The sequence below is a fragment of the Nerophis ophidion genome, linkage group LG05 (genome assembly GCF_033978795.1).
Source record: "Nerophis ophidion isolate RoL-2023_Sa linkage group LG05, RoL_Noph_v1.0, whole genome shotgun sequence".
Lineage (NCBI taxonomy): Eukaryota > Metazoa > Chordata > Actinopteri > Syngnathiformes > Syngnathidae > Nerophis > Nerophis ophidion.
Window position 1 is genome coordinate 66,497,593 of NC_084615.1, and position 17,246 is coordinate 66,514,838.

The following is a 17,246-nucleotide window of genomic DNA, read 5'->3' on the forward strand; positions in this document are numbered from 1 at the left end:
CAAACCTGGCTTGCTGATGAAAGACGGCCTTCACCTTAACTGGGAAGGCGCTATCATCTTGTATAGAAACATAGATTTCTGTTTGAGTCACACTTGACTAACTGCACTAGAGCAAGCCCGGTCACAGGCAATTACAGAGCCTACTAGTCCGGGTGAGGAGTCAGTTAAGTTAAATTAGAACTAGCCAGTGCCAAGCTGGATAATCCCTGCACATATAGCAATTCTCTTAGAATGATACACAACTCATAATGTTTTTTCTGCTATGACTGTGTCAGAGTTGGACATGCGTTCTACTGAGGTGGCAAATTATGATGCGTTCAGTTTATCAAAGCACCAAGCAAACGATCTGAAAATTCCCGTCATATCAATTCCTAGATATGGTCGTAATTATTTTAAGTGCACTATGCATAATGAACGCAACATTATTAATATTCTTACTACGGATAATTTGATCAAAAACTCCTTAAAACAGCCCACTACCTATAATATGGGCTTTTTAAACATAAGATCATTGTCTCGCAAAACGTTATTAGTTAATGAGGTCATTACAGACAGCAATCTTAACGGGGGCGAGAGGGACACAGGTCCGGTGGCCATGGATAAAGTAATGGCTGTCCAGAGTCGGGAACCAGGATGGACCGCTGGCCTGTGTATCGGTTGGGGACATCTCTGCGCTGCTGATCCGCCTCCGCTTGGGATGGTTTCCTGCTGGCTCCACTATGGACGGGACTTTCGCTACTATATTGGATCCACTTTGGAATGGACTCTCACCGTTACGTTAGACCCACTATGGATTTGACTTTCACAATATCATGTTAGACCCGCTCGACATCCATTACTTTCGGTCCCCTGGGAGGGTTGCCCACATGTGCAGTCCTCTTCAAGGTTTCTCATAGTCATCATTGTCATTGTCACCGACGTCCCATTGGGTGTGAGTTTTTCCTTGCCCTTATGTGGGCTCTACCGGGGATGTCGTAGTTTGTGGAGCCCTTTGAGACACTTGTGATTTAGGGCTATATAAATAATCAAACAATCAATGTTTACTTATATAGCCCTAAATGACTAGTGTCTCAAAGGGCTGCACAAACCACAACACAAACCACTACGACATCTTCGGTGGCCACCGGATCGGACCAGACCCCCTCCACAAGGGAGAGTGGGACATAGGAGAAAAAAAAAAGAAACTGCAGATCAACTGGTCTAAAAAGGGAGTCTATTTAAAGGCTAGAGTATACAAATGAGTTTTAAGGTGAGACTTAAATGCTTCTACTGAGGTGGCATCTCGAACTGTTACCGGGAGGGCATTCCAGAGTACTGGAGCCCGAAATGAAAACGCTCTATAGCCCGCAGACTTTTTTTGGGCTTTGGGAATCACTAATAAGCCGGAGTCCTTTGAACGCAGATTTCTTGCCGGGACATGTGGTACAATACAATCGGCAAGATGGGATGGAGCTAGACCGTGTAGTATTTTATACGTAAGTAGTAAAACCTTAAAGTCACATCTTAAGTGCACAGGAAGCCAGTGCACTTAATAAACATTGTTGATGGTACATCACTGAAAAAAGGTTGAGAACCACTGATTTAGAGGAGTGGTCCCCAACCTTTTTGTATCCACGGACCGGTCAACGCTTAATAATTTGTCCTGCGGCCCGGGGGGGTGTCCTTTTTTTTTTTTTTTTTTTTTTTCTTCTCTGTCATGAAAAAGGGATGTTTTTGTCATGAAAAATTTAGTTTTTTGTGGTTGGTGCACTATTTGTAAGTGTATATAGTGTTTTTTATGTTGATTTAATAAATAATTCGTGCCACCTGCTCCCGGTGGCACTGGGAGCAGGTGGGTAAAGTGTCTTGCCCAAGGACACAATGGCAGTGACTAGGGTGGCGGAAGTGGGAATCGAACCTGCAACCCCCAAGTTGCTGGCACGGCCACTCTACCAACCGAGCTATACCGCCCCACAAATTCAAAGTAGAAAAAAAAAAACTCAATTGGCTCACTTGGCGTGAGCCTCACAACACGTCACCCACCGTAAAAGATGTTACTCCAACGTCATTACTGAGCTGTCCATTGGACGGTGCAGCACTGAGTGCTTTTATTCATTTTTTTTTCCAAAGCAGCAATCAATTCATGTGGTGTACGATGTCAAAAGTGAAGTTATATTAATTTCTTTGCTCCTGTAAGCCTTAACATTTCCAGTAAGGTATAAATACAATATCCACACATGCAGCCACACACAGCGGCCTCATTAATCTCCCGTAACAGGACTCGATCCTGCAGCTCCAATATTACAGTAAATGGTGATGCTTATCTGGAAGCGGCCCTGCCCTTGAAATGGCTGCTCTTTCATTCCCGACTAATTCCACCGCCATTAACTGCGAGGCACATTTTTCACAGGTATACAGTATACTGTAAATTGCTTTAAGCCTGGGCTTACTTTCCGCACGCTGAAATACAAACACGGATGATCCTTCCATTTTATCTCACTCTGCCCTCTTTCTCCTTAGTACACGCCCTTCTGCTGCCATCTTTCCCCCTGCATTTTCACCACCCCCCCATTCTCTTTACAAGTAAAATGAGCATGGATTGACTTTTAGCTTGCAGCAAGGTTGAGGTAATGGCTTATTAGCAGCCAATAAACATCAGTCATTTCCATTTAAGCCAACACTTCAATCTTGTTCATACTCTCCGAGACGGACCAATCAATGGTACACTTTAACAGGGCATCCCCTATGCAGCGTTTTCCTCAAGGAAACGAGGCGCTGTATAGACGAGAGGTTTTTGTTATCTTAACTTATGCATCAATAAATCAACTGCAATGACATCTATCAGTGAATGTTCCCCAGTTACTTGGATTTTATCTAACAGCGTTTGACTCACGCTGGAATGCTCTCATGTCTTCTAGCGAGCACTTCAAGTCGGTTTCTTCACAGAAGGTGGATCAAGATCAGAGGTTTTCATCACACCTTTGCCCATCCCGAACCGACAACAGGACAGCTGCAGCTTTACTGATGAGGGGGTGAAATACTCCCCGCTGCGTTCTCGCATCTTCCCATCTATCCGTTTTATATTCCTTGTTCCCGGTGCACCTACAGTCACTGAGCAGGTGGCCTCTTATTGATGGCTTGCCACTCAACAATGTGGCAAGGCAATTATGAATACATTTTACAGCGGGGGTCACCAACGCGGTGCCCGCGGGCACCAGGTAGCCCGTAAGGACCAGATGAGTCGCCCGCTGGCCTGTTCTAAAACTAGCTCAAATAGCAGCACTTACCAGTGAGCTTACGTATAAAATACTACACGGTCTAGCTCCGTCCTATCTTGCCGATTGTATTGTACCATATGTCCCGGCAACAAAAGACTACGGCTTATTAGTGATTCCTACAGCCCAAAAAAAAGTCTGCGGGCTATAGAGCGTTTTCCGTTCGAGCTCCAGTACTCTGGAATGCCCTCCCGGTAACAGTTCGAGATGCTACCTCAGTAGAAGCATTTAAGTCTCACCTTAAAACTCATTTGTATACTCTAGCCTTTAAATAGACCTCCTTTTTAGACCAGTTGATCTGCCGCTTCTTTTCTTTTTCTCCTCTGTCCCCCCCTCCCTTGTGGAGGGGGTCCGGTCCAATGACCATGGATGAAGTACTGGCTGTCCAGAGTCGGGACCCAGGATAGACCGCTCGTTGGGACCCAGGATGGACCGCTGGCCTGTGTATCAGTTGGGGACATCTCTACGATGCTGATCCGACTCCGCTTGGGATGGTTTCCTGTGGACGGGTCTCTCGCTGCTGTCTTGGATCCGCTCTGACCTGAACTCTCGCGGCTGTGTTGGAGCCACTATGGATTGAACTTTCACAGTATCATGTTAGACCCGCTCGACATCCATTGCTTTCGGTCCCCTAGAGGGGGTCCTCTCCAATGTTTCTCATAGTCATCATTGTCACGGGTGTCCCACTGGGTGTGAGTTCTCCTTGCCCACTGGGTGTGAGCTTTCCTTGCCCTTATGTGGGTTCTTCCGAGGATGTCGTAGTCGTAGTGGTTTGTACAGTCCTTTGAGACATTTATGATTTAGGGCTATATAAATAAACATTAATTGATTGATTGATTGAGCTGCCTCTATTTTTAAAATTGTATTTATTTACTAGCAAGCTGGTCTCGCTTTGCTTGACATTTTTAATTCAAAGAGAGACAAAACTCAAATAGAATTTGAAAATCCAAGAAAATATTTTAAAGACTTGGTCTTCACTTGTTTAAATTAATTCATTTATTTTTTTTACTTTGCTTCTTATAACTTTCAGAAAGACAATTTTTGAGAAAAAGTAAAACCTTAAAAATTATTTCAGATTTTTCAAATGCATGTATATTTTTACCTTTTAAATTCCTTCCTCTTCTTTCCTGACAATTTAAATTAATGTTCAAGTAAATTCTTTTTTTTTTTGTAAAGAGTAATACATACATTTTAATTTAATTCTTCATTTTAGCTTCTGTTTTTTTGACCAAGAATATTTTTGAATTATTTGTTCGAACTTATTTTGATTAAAATAAAAAAAAATAACTGGCAAATTTTGAAAATCTGTAAAATCAAATGTATATCTTATTTCAAAGTCTTTTGAATTTCTTTTAAAATTTTTGTTCTGGAAAATCTAGAAGAACTAATGATTTGTCTTTGTTAGAAATATAGCTTGGTTCAATTTTTTATATATTTTAACAAAGTGCAGATTGGATTTTAACTTATTTAAAACATGTCATCAAAATTCTAAAATTAATCTTAATCAGGAAAAATTACTAATGATGTTCCATACATTATTTTTTAAAGTTTTTCAAGAAGATTCGAATTAGCTAGTTTTTCTGTTATTTTTTTAGGTTGAATTTAAAATTTTAAAGAGTCGAAATTGAAGATAAACTATTTTTAAAAATGTAATTTTCCTTTTTTTCCTTGTTTTCTCCTTTTTTTAAACAGTTCAATTAAGTGTTTTTTTTCATCATTTATTCTCTACAAAAAAACCTTCCGTAAAAGGAAAGTATTTCATGATTTGTTAAAATTTTTTAGTGGTTAGCTAGTTGAAATGGGATATTATGATTTCACAAGACTGTCTTGGAAGTGATCATTTGAAAATGTTCAATTTGAAAAATGTGCACTTAGAGAAAATATAAAAATAAGGTGTTGCATATTGATATTTATCTGTTTCTATTTATACAGTATTTATTGTGGGAAATCATTAAGATTATCAGTGTTTCCAAAAAGATACATATCATTAATTATTATTAATAATAATGCCTCACAATACGAAGTTCCTACAGTCCTGGGTTCAAATCCAGGCTCGGGATCTGTCTGTGTGGAGTTTGCATGTTCTCCCCGTGAATGTGTGGGTTCCTTTCGGGTACTCCGGCTTCCTCCCACCTCCAAAGACATGCACCTGGGGATAGGTTGATTGGCAACACTAAATTGGCCCGAGTGTGTGAATGTGAGTGTGAATGTTGTCTGTGTTGGCCCTGCGATGAGGTGGCGACTTGTCGAGGGTGTACTCCGCCTTCCGCCCGATTGTAGCTGAGATAGGCGCCAGCGCCCCCTGCGACCCCAGAAAAAAGAGAATAAGCGGTAGAAAATGGATGGATGGATTAATAATAACATAGAGTTAAAGGTAAATTGAGCTAATTGGCTATTTCTGGCAATTTATTTAAGTGTGTATCAAACTGATAGCCCTTCGCATTAATCAGTACCCAAGAAGTAGCTCTTGGTTTCAAAAAGGTTGGTGACCCCAGTTTTACAGGTACCTACTAGGGTTGCAGGACATAGAAGATATACGATATACATTACATACATATTTGACCAATGGTAAAGCTTTTAATGCAATTGTTTTTTTTGGGAGAATGCATGTTTATGACAGTTTCTAGCTGTGTGTTGCAAATTTGACAACAACAAGCGAACAATGATGTCCTAATCCTCCTCTCCATGGCGGCAAATACACTGTTTCTTAAAGTAGAATAGCTTAACATGCTAAACTTCACGTTGTAGAAAGATTAAAAAAATATAGCTGATGCTCGAGACATTGAATGTAAACAAAGGTGGGCGGATGGATACTAAAAGACAGTATAGTATCAGTTAATGGTCGATACTACGGTGAATAAATTGATGTTTTTTTGTAATCACAAAATAATTTGTTGTCCTTTGTGTGGTTTACAATCATCCTTCCATCCATCCATGTTCTACCGCTTGTCCCGTTTGGGGTCGCGGGTGTTGCTGGAGCCTATCTCAGCTGCTTCAAGCGGAAGGCGGCGTACACCCTGGACAAGTCGCCATCTCATCGCAGGCCAACACAGATGGTCACACAACATTCACATTCACACACTAGGGCCAATTTAGTTTTGCCAATTAACCTATCCCCAGGTGCATGTCTTTGGAAGTGGGAGGAAGCCGTAATACCCAGATGGAACCCACGCAGTCACGGGGTGGACGAGCAAACTCTACAAAGACAGATCCCGAGTCCGGGATTGAACTGAATTAAAATATAAAAGCTAATATTTGCGGTTATTGTTTATCTTAGGACAGCTCAAGCCCTAATATGACCCCAAAGCACAGATGGACACTTACAAAAAACAATAATCCATCCATCCCTCCATCCATTTTCTACCGCTTATTCCCTTCTGGGTCGCGGGGGACGCTGGAGCCTATCTCAGCTACAATCGGGCGGAAGGCGCTTACACTCTGGACAAGTCAAGCACACTCACAAAACTCAAATCTGACTCAGACAGAGTTGGAATTAACAAAAAGCGCACTCAAAAGGAGTGGAGAAATAAGCTATACAACTGTACCAGAATGAAGCCAAGAGTGTAAGTCTGAACGGAGCTAATGGGAGAATTGATCACAATGGAGTCATGCGAATGGAAACGTCCTTCTAGCAGCGTGAACCATTGGCAATAACTGGCAACGGCTGTGAAAGTCTAATTTCATCTGATTACAGTTATGTTCAAAAGTTTAATCACGCAATGATCGGGACAATTTTAAATATGAGCATCGGTATCAACTTGGATCGATATGCAAATTTGTAGTATCGCCCACATCTAATGTAAACTATGCAAACAATAGCAGAATTAATGCCTGGGTAATTTTAACATACGTGTGTGTTTATAGATAATGTACAACATCACACACTGCAGCTAAATTAGGGGAGCCCGTGCAACCCTGTTTTGAAATGGTTCTATAATCATTTATATCCAAAATAATATATCATAATATACTGTATCTTCTTGCAATAGTCTGCAATATATATCAGAATAAAGATTGTAGGCCTTATTGTCCATAGTAGCCATGCAACAAAACACTGGCTAGAATCACAGATTATACTGGCACAATATTTGCCTTGCATGAAGAACAAATCAAACTGTAAACAAATTATAGCAACATCGCACAACCCGTCGAGGCAGAATAAAAAGCCATTATTAATCTATTGCGATGATGATGGGATAATTGAGTTTCAAACAGTCATGTTATTCTAAAACAATATTTGGTATGACTGTGCAGGGTAACTGACATAATTGCCTTCTATCATTATGTGTGATGATTGAAAAGTAATCATAGTGGTCAAGTACATCACAGGCAACCATTATTGGGCTAATCATGTCCAAAAACAAGACTATAAAAATGAGTGTATTAATAATCTGATGAAAATTGTTACTATGTGTCAGGTCTTTGTGATCATGTTCTGTTTAGTTATGTTCTGTTTTGTTTTTGACTCAATTAGTTCCTGTTTTTGCGGACCCTAGTTTGTTTTAGTTTCCATGACAACAATTAGTTTTCACCTGTCATTTGGACTCATGAACCTGTTAATCACCACAGCATTATTTAAGCCTGTAGTTGCCAGGCAGTCAGCCTGACAACATCACCTTCTACTCACCCTCGGCACACCTTTGTTATCCATGCCGATGATCCATGTTCCTTTCTCGTTCCAAGTAAGTTTTTCGTTATTCATGCCGTAGTGCAAGTTTTGTTTTATGTCCATAGTTTTGCCTTAGTGCAAGTTTTTGTTTTTATAGCCAAGTTTTGAACCTCCGCTGAGAGCGCCTTTTTGCTGTACCTGTTTATAGTAAAATTAAAATATGTCATTACCTTCACATCGTGTCCGATCCAGTCGCTTTGCACTACGGGAAAACAAATCACACCAAAGTCCACACCTTGACACTATGAAACAGGAACCACTATGATTGAAAGTAAAGAAATGTGTGCACCAAACAGTTTTAAAATATGCAGCATATCTCCTATTTATTATTTTTTTGTCCAGTCCACCCAGTCAGGCAGATCATATCATTGATGTAGATGCCTATATTTGTTTTACAGATTTAATTTACAAAAGATAAGTTTGGGATACGTCTTTTGTCCCTTTTTTTTGTATTTGACTTTATTAGATGGACTTATTTAATATTTGGTGCAGCCGGACCGAAGCAGAAGGGGATTGAAAGAAGGGGGTAAAAATGGAAAACGAAGGGGGAAACTGCGGGGACAAAAGGGGGATAAGACAGATAGACAACAACAACAACAGAACAACATCAGCAAATACATAATGTACAAATATGATACGGACAACAATAGCAAAGAAGCAGTTAGTGAAGTAAATATTATTAACACAAATGACAATAAACCTTATTGGTATTTTTATATTGTGGAGCAATACAAATACCAATAGAAATAGCCCTATTAATAATGAATTTTAATAATACGGTTGTTTCAAATGCAACATTGCATATACGTAATGTAAACTTGAATTACAAAAGAAAGCAGATTAACTGAGGGGAAGAAAGAGATGCAAACTATATTAACCTTGTAGATTGTTATATCACATATATATTAAGCTTTATCACTGTACCCTGTTATACCCAGTGTCCCCTAGGGGAACAACGATACATACTGTAAACAGTGAGTCGACAGTATGTACTGTATGCATATGTGTATATGTATGTACAGTATGTGTATATGTATGTACAGTATGTGTATATGTATGTACAGTATGTGTATATGTATGTACAGTATGTGTATATGCATGTACAGTATGTGTATATGTATGTACAGCATGTGTATATGCATGTACAGTATGTGTATATGTATGTACAGTATGTGTATATGCATGTACAGTATGTGTATATGCATGTACAGTATGTGTATATGCATGTACAGTATGTGTATATGTATGTACAGCATGTGTATATGCATGTACAGTATGTGTATATGTATGTACAGTATGTGTATATGCATGTACAGTATGTGTATATGCATGTACAGTATGTGTATATGCATGTACAGTATGTGTATATGCATGTACAGTATGTGTATATGTATGTCTGGGCATGACGTCAAAGTGCATCCGGCAGTGGAGGCTCCTTTAAGGAAGTGTTTTTCAACCTATTCTGAGCCGAGGCACATTTTTTTGTTAAAAAAATCCCAAGGCACACCATCAGCCGAAAACATTAAAAAATTTAACTCAGCACCCGATATTGACAGTAAAAAGTCGTTCTCGCAATTGTTGGATAAAAATTCAAACCATAACCAACCATGCATCACTATAGCTCGTCTCAAAGTAGGTGTACTGTCACGTCACACTGACTTATTTTGAGTATTTTGGTGTTTTCCTGTGTGTAGTGTTTTTGTTCTTGTCTGGCACTCCTATTTAGTCGTTGACTGTCATGTCATGTAGAGATGTGTTTTGTGGACGCCGTCTGCTCCACGCGCTGTAAGTCTTTGCTGTCGTCCAGTATTCTGCTTTTTTACTTTACAGCCAGTTCTGTTTGAGATTTGTTTTGCATAGCCATCCCTAAGCTTCAATGCCTTTTGTTTATTTTTGGTTTAAGCTTTAGATACCTTTTTACCTGCATGCTGCCTCCCGCTATCATCTGCATATTGTGATCACGACAAATCCTGTTCCTGGCGTCTACATAGACATTAACTACCTACTGATATGGAAGTTGACAACACAGACAATATTTACTGGTTTGCAAAGAAAATTTTTAACCCAATTAGGTGAAATTACATAATATCTCACGGCACACCAAATAATATCTCACGGTACACCAGTGTGCCGCGGCACAGTGGTTGAAAAACACTGCTCTAAGGAGTCTTGGTTTACTAATAGATTCACCCCTTTACTAATGTTACCCCAGGTGGCCCTTGGCAAAGGCCTTGTACCTGACTGCCCCCTAGCCAGGGATACGGTGAAGACCTCAAAGGCGGAGCAGGCGGAAGACGGTAAATGTAAGAACCACCACAACGGCGGAGGATGATTGCTCACCCTATGGAGCGTCACAACGGCTGGGATGGCGGGTGAAGGTTGCAGCAGAAAAGGGTCCCCAGTCGTCTTGGACTCCATGCCACTGGACCCTGACCCAGATCTCTCAAGGATCGTGTGGTGACTGTCTGTGCACCAGTCTCCCCACGTTAAAGAAAGTCACGCACAGGCATCCTCCTTAAAGGGAAACCCCCCTACCAGGAGGATCGTCATACTCACTTCGAGTGACCGCCGATGATGTATGTTTGTACAATAAATGTGCGTGTAGATGTATGTACTGTGTTTGTGTATGTATGTGGGAGATTATGTACCTATGTATGTGGCTGTATGTATGTATGAATGAATGAATGTATGTATATATTTATAAATAATTGTGTGTATGTGCTTATGTATGTGTGTTTGGATGTACAATATATTTGAATGTGCGGTAGCCAAAGTACAGCCCCAGCCATCCCATATCTCTTGTTTATTAAAACATGACTCAATAAATAAGATTACATGTGTCAGCATTGTGTAACTGGGTAAAGATTATTTTCCAAATATTAATCAATGCGTCTAGTAAAAAAAGAAATGTGTTGTGCAACATCTGAAAACATTAGGCTCTCTGCTGTGCGGAAACATCAATCAATCAATGATTATTTATATAGCCCTAAATCACTAGTGTCTCAAAGGGCTGCACAAACCACAACGACATCCTCGGTAGAGCCCACATAAGGGCAAGGAAAATCTCACACCCAGTGGGACGTTGGTGACAATGATGACTATGAGAAACCTTGGAAAGGACCGCATATGTGGGCAAACCCCCACACCCCTCTAGGGGAACCGAAAGCAATGGATGTCGAGCGGGTCTAACATGATACTGTGAAAGTTCAATCCATAGTGGATCCAACACAGCAGAGAGAGTCCCGTCCACAGAGGAGCCAATAGGAAACCATCCCAAGCGGAGGCGGATCAGCAGCGCAGAGATGTCCCCAGCCGACACACAGGCGAGCTGTCCATCCTGTGTCCCGACTCTGGACGAGCGGACCATCCTGGGTCCCAACTCTGCACAGCCAGTACTTCATCCATGGCCATCAGACCGGACCCCCTCCACAAGAGAGAGCGGGACAGAGAAGAAAAAGAAAAGAAACGGCAGATCAACTGGTCTAAAAAGGGAGTCTATTTAAAGGCTAGAGTATCCAAATGAGTTTTAAGGTGAGACTTAAATGCTTCTACTGAGGTGGCATCTCGAACTGTTACCGGGAGGGCATTCCAGAGTACTGGAGCCCGAACGAAAAACGCTCTATAGCCCGCAGACTTTTTTTGGGCTCTGGGAATCACTAATAAACCGGAGTCCTTTGAACGCAGATTTCTTGCCGGACATACGGTACAATACAATCGGCAAGAAGCCAGTGCAGGTGAGCCAGTACAGGCGTAATGTGATCAAACTTTCTTGTTCTTGTCAAAAGTGTAGGAGCCGCATTTTGTACCAACTGGAATCTTTTAATGCTAGACATGGGGAGACCCGAACATGAGTCGTTCAAGCGCATTGCTTAACTGTAAGTGTTCAAACTTCAATGTAGTCATGCTTTTTATTAAATCCCAATTCATTTACACTCTATGATAGTGTACCCCACTTCAGTAACCTAGTACTGGATGGATAAATCTCATGGACTGCACACTTAAATTGTGTGATAGATTGATTTAATAAAAATACAATGAGGCATAAAAAGTGGTAAAAAAAAAAAAAAAATCAGCAATTTTGTAATAACTCTGTTCCCTTCATAACTAGCATTTATTAAGTTTTGTATTCAAATTATGAAATAGTAAAGTCAATGAAAGTGTTTAAAATGTGAAAAATGTGTTAAAATAATCAAAACAACCTGTAACTGTCATGAGTTAATAGGGATCAGTTTAAGGGTGATCGCTAAGACATTGATTGGTTATGTCTGCAAAACTGAGGGGGGGGGAGCTGTTGGCCATGATGTATCATGCTGGATGAGGCTGCCAGAGGTACATATTGTGTCCCGTCCTATAATGCAAAACAAACTTTTGTCACTTATTAGTGCCTGCTGTTGTGTATTTGGGATCTGCAAAAATGCCTTCATACTTCCTCCAAACGAGCCGTTTGAATTTTGTACAAACTGTGACATCACCGGTTGGGAAAAACGTTGGCGGATTATCCATATATGGTATAAATATACCCAGAGTGCCTTTGCCTAGTATGAGGGGCCGTGAGGGACATTATTTAGAATTACCTCTTACATACACTACTGAAATGCTCTCACTTAAACAACTGCAATGTTTTTCTCCCACACACACTACTGAAACACTCTTATACACACTACTGAAACACTCGTCAAGAAACTACTGAAATGCTCTCACATAAACAACTGAAATGTTTTTCTCTCACACACACTACTGAAATTGTTGCCCGGGCTGTCGTCAATAAACTCTTACTTTTTTCTCTCTCTTCTTGTTCTGAGGAAGACTGGCTCGTACATGCACATGCATCCTCCACTGTTGCCATTTCTAATAGGAAGTAGCGTTTAACCTAACTTATATATGTCAGTAAATTCCATATGGAAGTGCTAAAAACAAAAACATGGCTAGCAGGGAGAAGACAGTCAAAGTGGAGGCACGCAAATAAGACCGCTTGAAGATAGTGTGTAAAACATAATCCACGTAAAATTATGACCAAACAACCACTATCAAATGTTTTGTAGAACACAAGGAAGTGTTTTAAATGTAGGGGGAAAATATCATAATATGACCTCTTTAAATCTTCTCCTTTTCAGTTATGTTATGAGCCTTTGCACAGGTTAGTTAAAGTTTTGCTCTTTGTGTATGTATTTTGAGCATGTTCAGTGCATTTTGGTAACATTTGAAGCAAAGTGAGGTCCCTCGTGCTTGAGTTACTAAAGAGCACATTGCTAATAGACTGCTGTTCTCGTAGCTGCCAGTAGGCGCAATAATGTCAGTAGTGATGCGTGTAGCACCTTTGCATATTTATTTTGAGTTATTAATACTTAGGGTATGTACTTGTGTAAATTTTCATTGTAAGTTTTGAGAAAATTTCATGTTGCAATGCGTCTAAAGTCGGCAACTGTTCTTAAAAGGTATTTAAATCCTAAAGAGGTTAAAACTGTAAACATAAATTGAAACTATATTTTATTTGAGTGTTATTACAAGTTAATGTGTGTTTTACGTCTCGTATTCTTGTTTACATAATTTAAATACAGAGACTTAATGCGTAAAAGAAAATGAAGCCATTCCAATGAGGCTGACGGAGGCACTGTAGACGTCCTATACCATACCATACCAGCTTTATTTATAAAGCCCTTTAAAAATAACTACAGTTGAAGGACAAAGGGCTGTACACCACAAAAAAATAAAGGCAAAGGACAGACTAAAAAATAACATTTAAAACAGAAGTAAAAAAACACATTGAAATAGCAAATACAAATTACCCTAAGAACAATGTGTTAGATAAAAAGCAGTTAAAAAGTTAAAAAGAGTTAAAAAAGTTAAAAGTTAAAAACAGTTTGAAGTCTCATGCTGGGTTAAAAGTCAGTGAAAAAAAGTGGGTTTTAAAAAGGGTCTTAAAAATAGCCAAAGAAGGAGCCTGTCTCACATGGAGAGGGAAATCGTTCCAGAGTTTGGGACCCGCAACAGAGAAGGCTCTGTCCCCTCTGAGCTTGCGCTTTGATTTGGATACCTCCAGGATCAGCTGACCTGAGGGACCGGGTGGTGGCATAGAGGTTGAGCAGCTCAGAGAGGTAAGGTGGGGCAAGACCATGTAAGGATTTAAAAAGGAGTAAGATCATTTTAAAATGGACTCTAAAGGACACAGGCATCCAGTGGAGGGAGGCTAAAACAGGAGTAATGTGCTTTCTTTTTCTTGTGTTTGTTAAAAGTCGGGCAGTTGCATTTTGGGCCAGCTGCAGACATGAGAGAGAGGATTGCTTAATACCAAAATACAAAGAGTTACACTTATCCAGCCGAAATGTAATGAATGCATGGATTATGGTCTCAAACTGTTGCCTAGAAAGGAGGTTTTTAACCTAGGCCAGCTGACGTCAATAAAAAAAGCTGTAAATCTGTGCCAATCTGATGGTCCAATTTAAAATCACTGTCGATACGAAAGCCCATGTTGGTGACGATGGGCTTAATGTGCAAAGTGAAGGGGCCAAAGTCAACAGGGGGGAGCTCACAGGTACCACTAGGTCCAAACACTATCACTTCTGTCTTCTTATCATTGAAATTTAAGAAGTTTAGGGCCATCCAGGCCTTGATATCTTTAAGGCAAGCAAGTAGTGGCTGCATTGAAGAGGCATGATTTCTTTTTAACAGAAAATAAATTAGTGTGTCATCGGCCTAACAATGAAAACAAATATCATGCTTTCTTAGGATTGAGCCCAGAGGAAGTATGTAAATAGAAAAGAGCAGTGGTCCTAAAAATGAGCCTTGTGGGACCCCACATGTCAATGGAGCAACAGATGATTCAAAACCAGCAACATTTACAGAGAAAGTCCTGTTGGTCAAATATGACTTCAGCCAACTCAAAGCAGTACCACAGATGCCCACTTGATGCTATAGGAGGGTAATTAAAATATTATGGTCCACCGTATCAAATGCTGCAGTTAGATCCAGTAAAACTAAAATCACATGATCACCTAAATCTGTTGCTCTCAGGATGTCATTAAAAACCCTTAGTAATGCTGACTCGGTACTATGGAGGGGTTTAAAACCAGATTGAAAGACTTCTAAAATATTACAGTCCTCTAAAAAGTGATTAACTGGGTAAAAACAATCTTATCCAAGATCTTTGAGAGGAAAGGCAGCTTAGAAATGGGTCTAAAATTGGCTATAACTGAACTGTCAAGACCAGGTTTCTTTAAAAGCGGTTGAACCACGGCGTTTTTAAAACTGGTAGGAACTACACCAGAAAACAGACTGCTATTTAAAATATTAAGAACAGGCTGCCCTATGCAAAAAAACATTTCTTTAAAAAATGTAGGAGGGACAGAGGGGAACCTTAGGGCTTCATATGATTCATTAATTCTTCTAACTGCCGCAGAGTCACTTGCTCAAACTGATTAAAAACAGCAGAGTAGTTAAACGGGACAGAAGGGTCAGAAGTCCGAACAGAAATGAGAGCCCTTGTTGTGGCAATTTTATGAATAAGATACTCTAAAAAGGCATTGCACAATCCAGAGGAGGGTTCCAAGCATGTAGACTGAGGGGCATTAAGAACAGAGTCAATGGTTTTGAATAAAACACAAGGGTCAAAACCATTTGAGGCAATAATGTTTGCCAAATGTTCTCTTTTTTCCTCTTTTACTGTGCTCTGATATCGATGCCAACAGTCCTTTAAAATCTGGAGTGACACCTGAAGCTTGTCCTTCTTCCACCTGCGTTCAGCCTTGAGGCACTCGCGTCTGATCGCATCGGTTCGCTCATCAAACCAGGGTTCTGATTTAGTTTTGCCCTTTTTGATTTTTAAAGGAGCCACTGAGTTCAAGGCAGTCTCACAGGTGGAGTCAACAATGCACTAAGTTTCTCAGTGTCAGAAAAAACAGAGTCGGAGAGTAAAAAACCTTGGTTAAAAGCAATAATAAACTGAAAACAGCAGTGGAAGGGTTGAAGACTCGACAGAGACGCGCAGGAGCACGCGCTCCAGCTGTCAAGCGGTTAAAACTGGCCTTAAATATGACAGGCATATGGTCTGACAGCACATTGTCACAAATGTCCAAGTTAGACACATGTAGACCGTATGACAGGACAAGATCAAGCGTGTGACCACGTCCGTGTGTGGGGGCAGACACAAACTGTGTCAAAATAAACGAGTCTATAAGGTTTAAAGGGGAACATTATCACAATTTCTGAAGGGTTAAAACCAATACAAATAAGTTTTCAGTGGCTTATTTTATTTTTCCAAGTTTTTCTCAAAATGTTATCCATCACGCAATATTCCGAAAAACGGCTTCAAAGTGCCTGATTCACACCATCGCTATATCCACCCGTGCATTGTCCTGTGACGTCACTGCGTGAAGCCACCAGAAACAAACATGGCGGATAGTACAGAAAGGTATAGCACAGTAGCTCGGATTCAGACTCGGATTTCAGCGGCACAAGAGATTCAACAGATCACGCATCTATTGAAACGGATGGTTGGAGTGTGGAGGCAGGTACCGAAAATGAAATTAAAGAAGAAACAGAAGCTTTTGAGCCATATCACGACAGACAGCGGAACGGGAGGAAGCGCGGATGAATTTGGCGATCTCCTTCTAACCAACGATTGGTATGTGTTTGTTTGGCATTACATGTGGGTGGAGGAAAAGGCTGGATGCAGATATAGCTACAAATGAGGCATAATGATGCAATATGTACAAACAGCTAGCCCAAATAGTATGTTAGCATCGATTAACTTGCAGTCATGCCATCACCAAATATGTCTGATTAGCACACTCCACATAAGTCAATAACATCAACAAAACTCACCTTTGTGATTTTGTTGACTTTATCTTTGGAAATGCATCTGCTTTGAGTGTTGCAGGATATCCACACATTCTTGCCATCTCTGTCGTAGAATAGCTGTCGTCGGTACAGTGTGCAGAACAAACGAGGGACTTTCGCGACTTTTGACCACTGTTGCAACTTGAATCCGTCTCTGTTCGTGTTGTTACACCCTCCGACAACACACCGACGAGTTATGATGTCTCCAAGGCACGGGAAAACAGTCGAAAAAACGGAAAGTAACAGAGCTGATTTGACTTACTGTGGGTAATGTGTTTGAGAAAATGGCGGGTCGCTTCACGGCGTGACGTTGCGGGTGAAAGGTCATTGCTCCGACAGGCGAACAATTAAAAGGCGTTCAAATCGCCAAATTCACCCTTTTAGAGTTTGTAAATCGGTTAAAAAAACATATGGTCTTTTTTCTGCAACACCAAGGTATATATTGACGCTTACATAGGTCTGGTGATAATGTCCCCCTTGAAAAAATC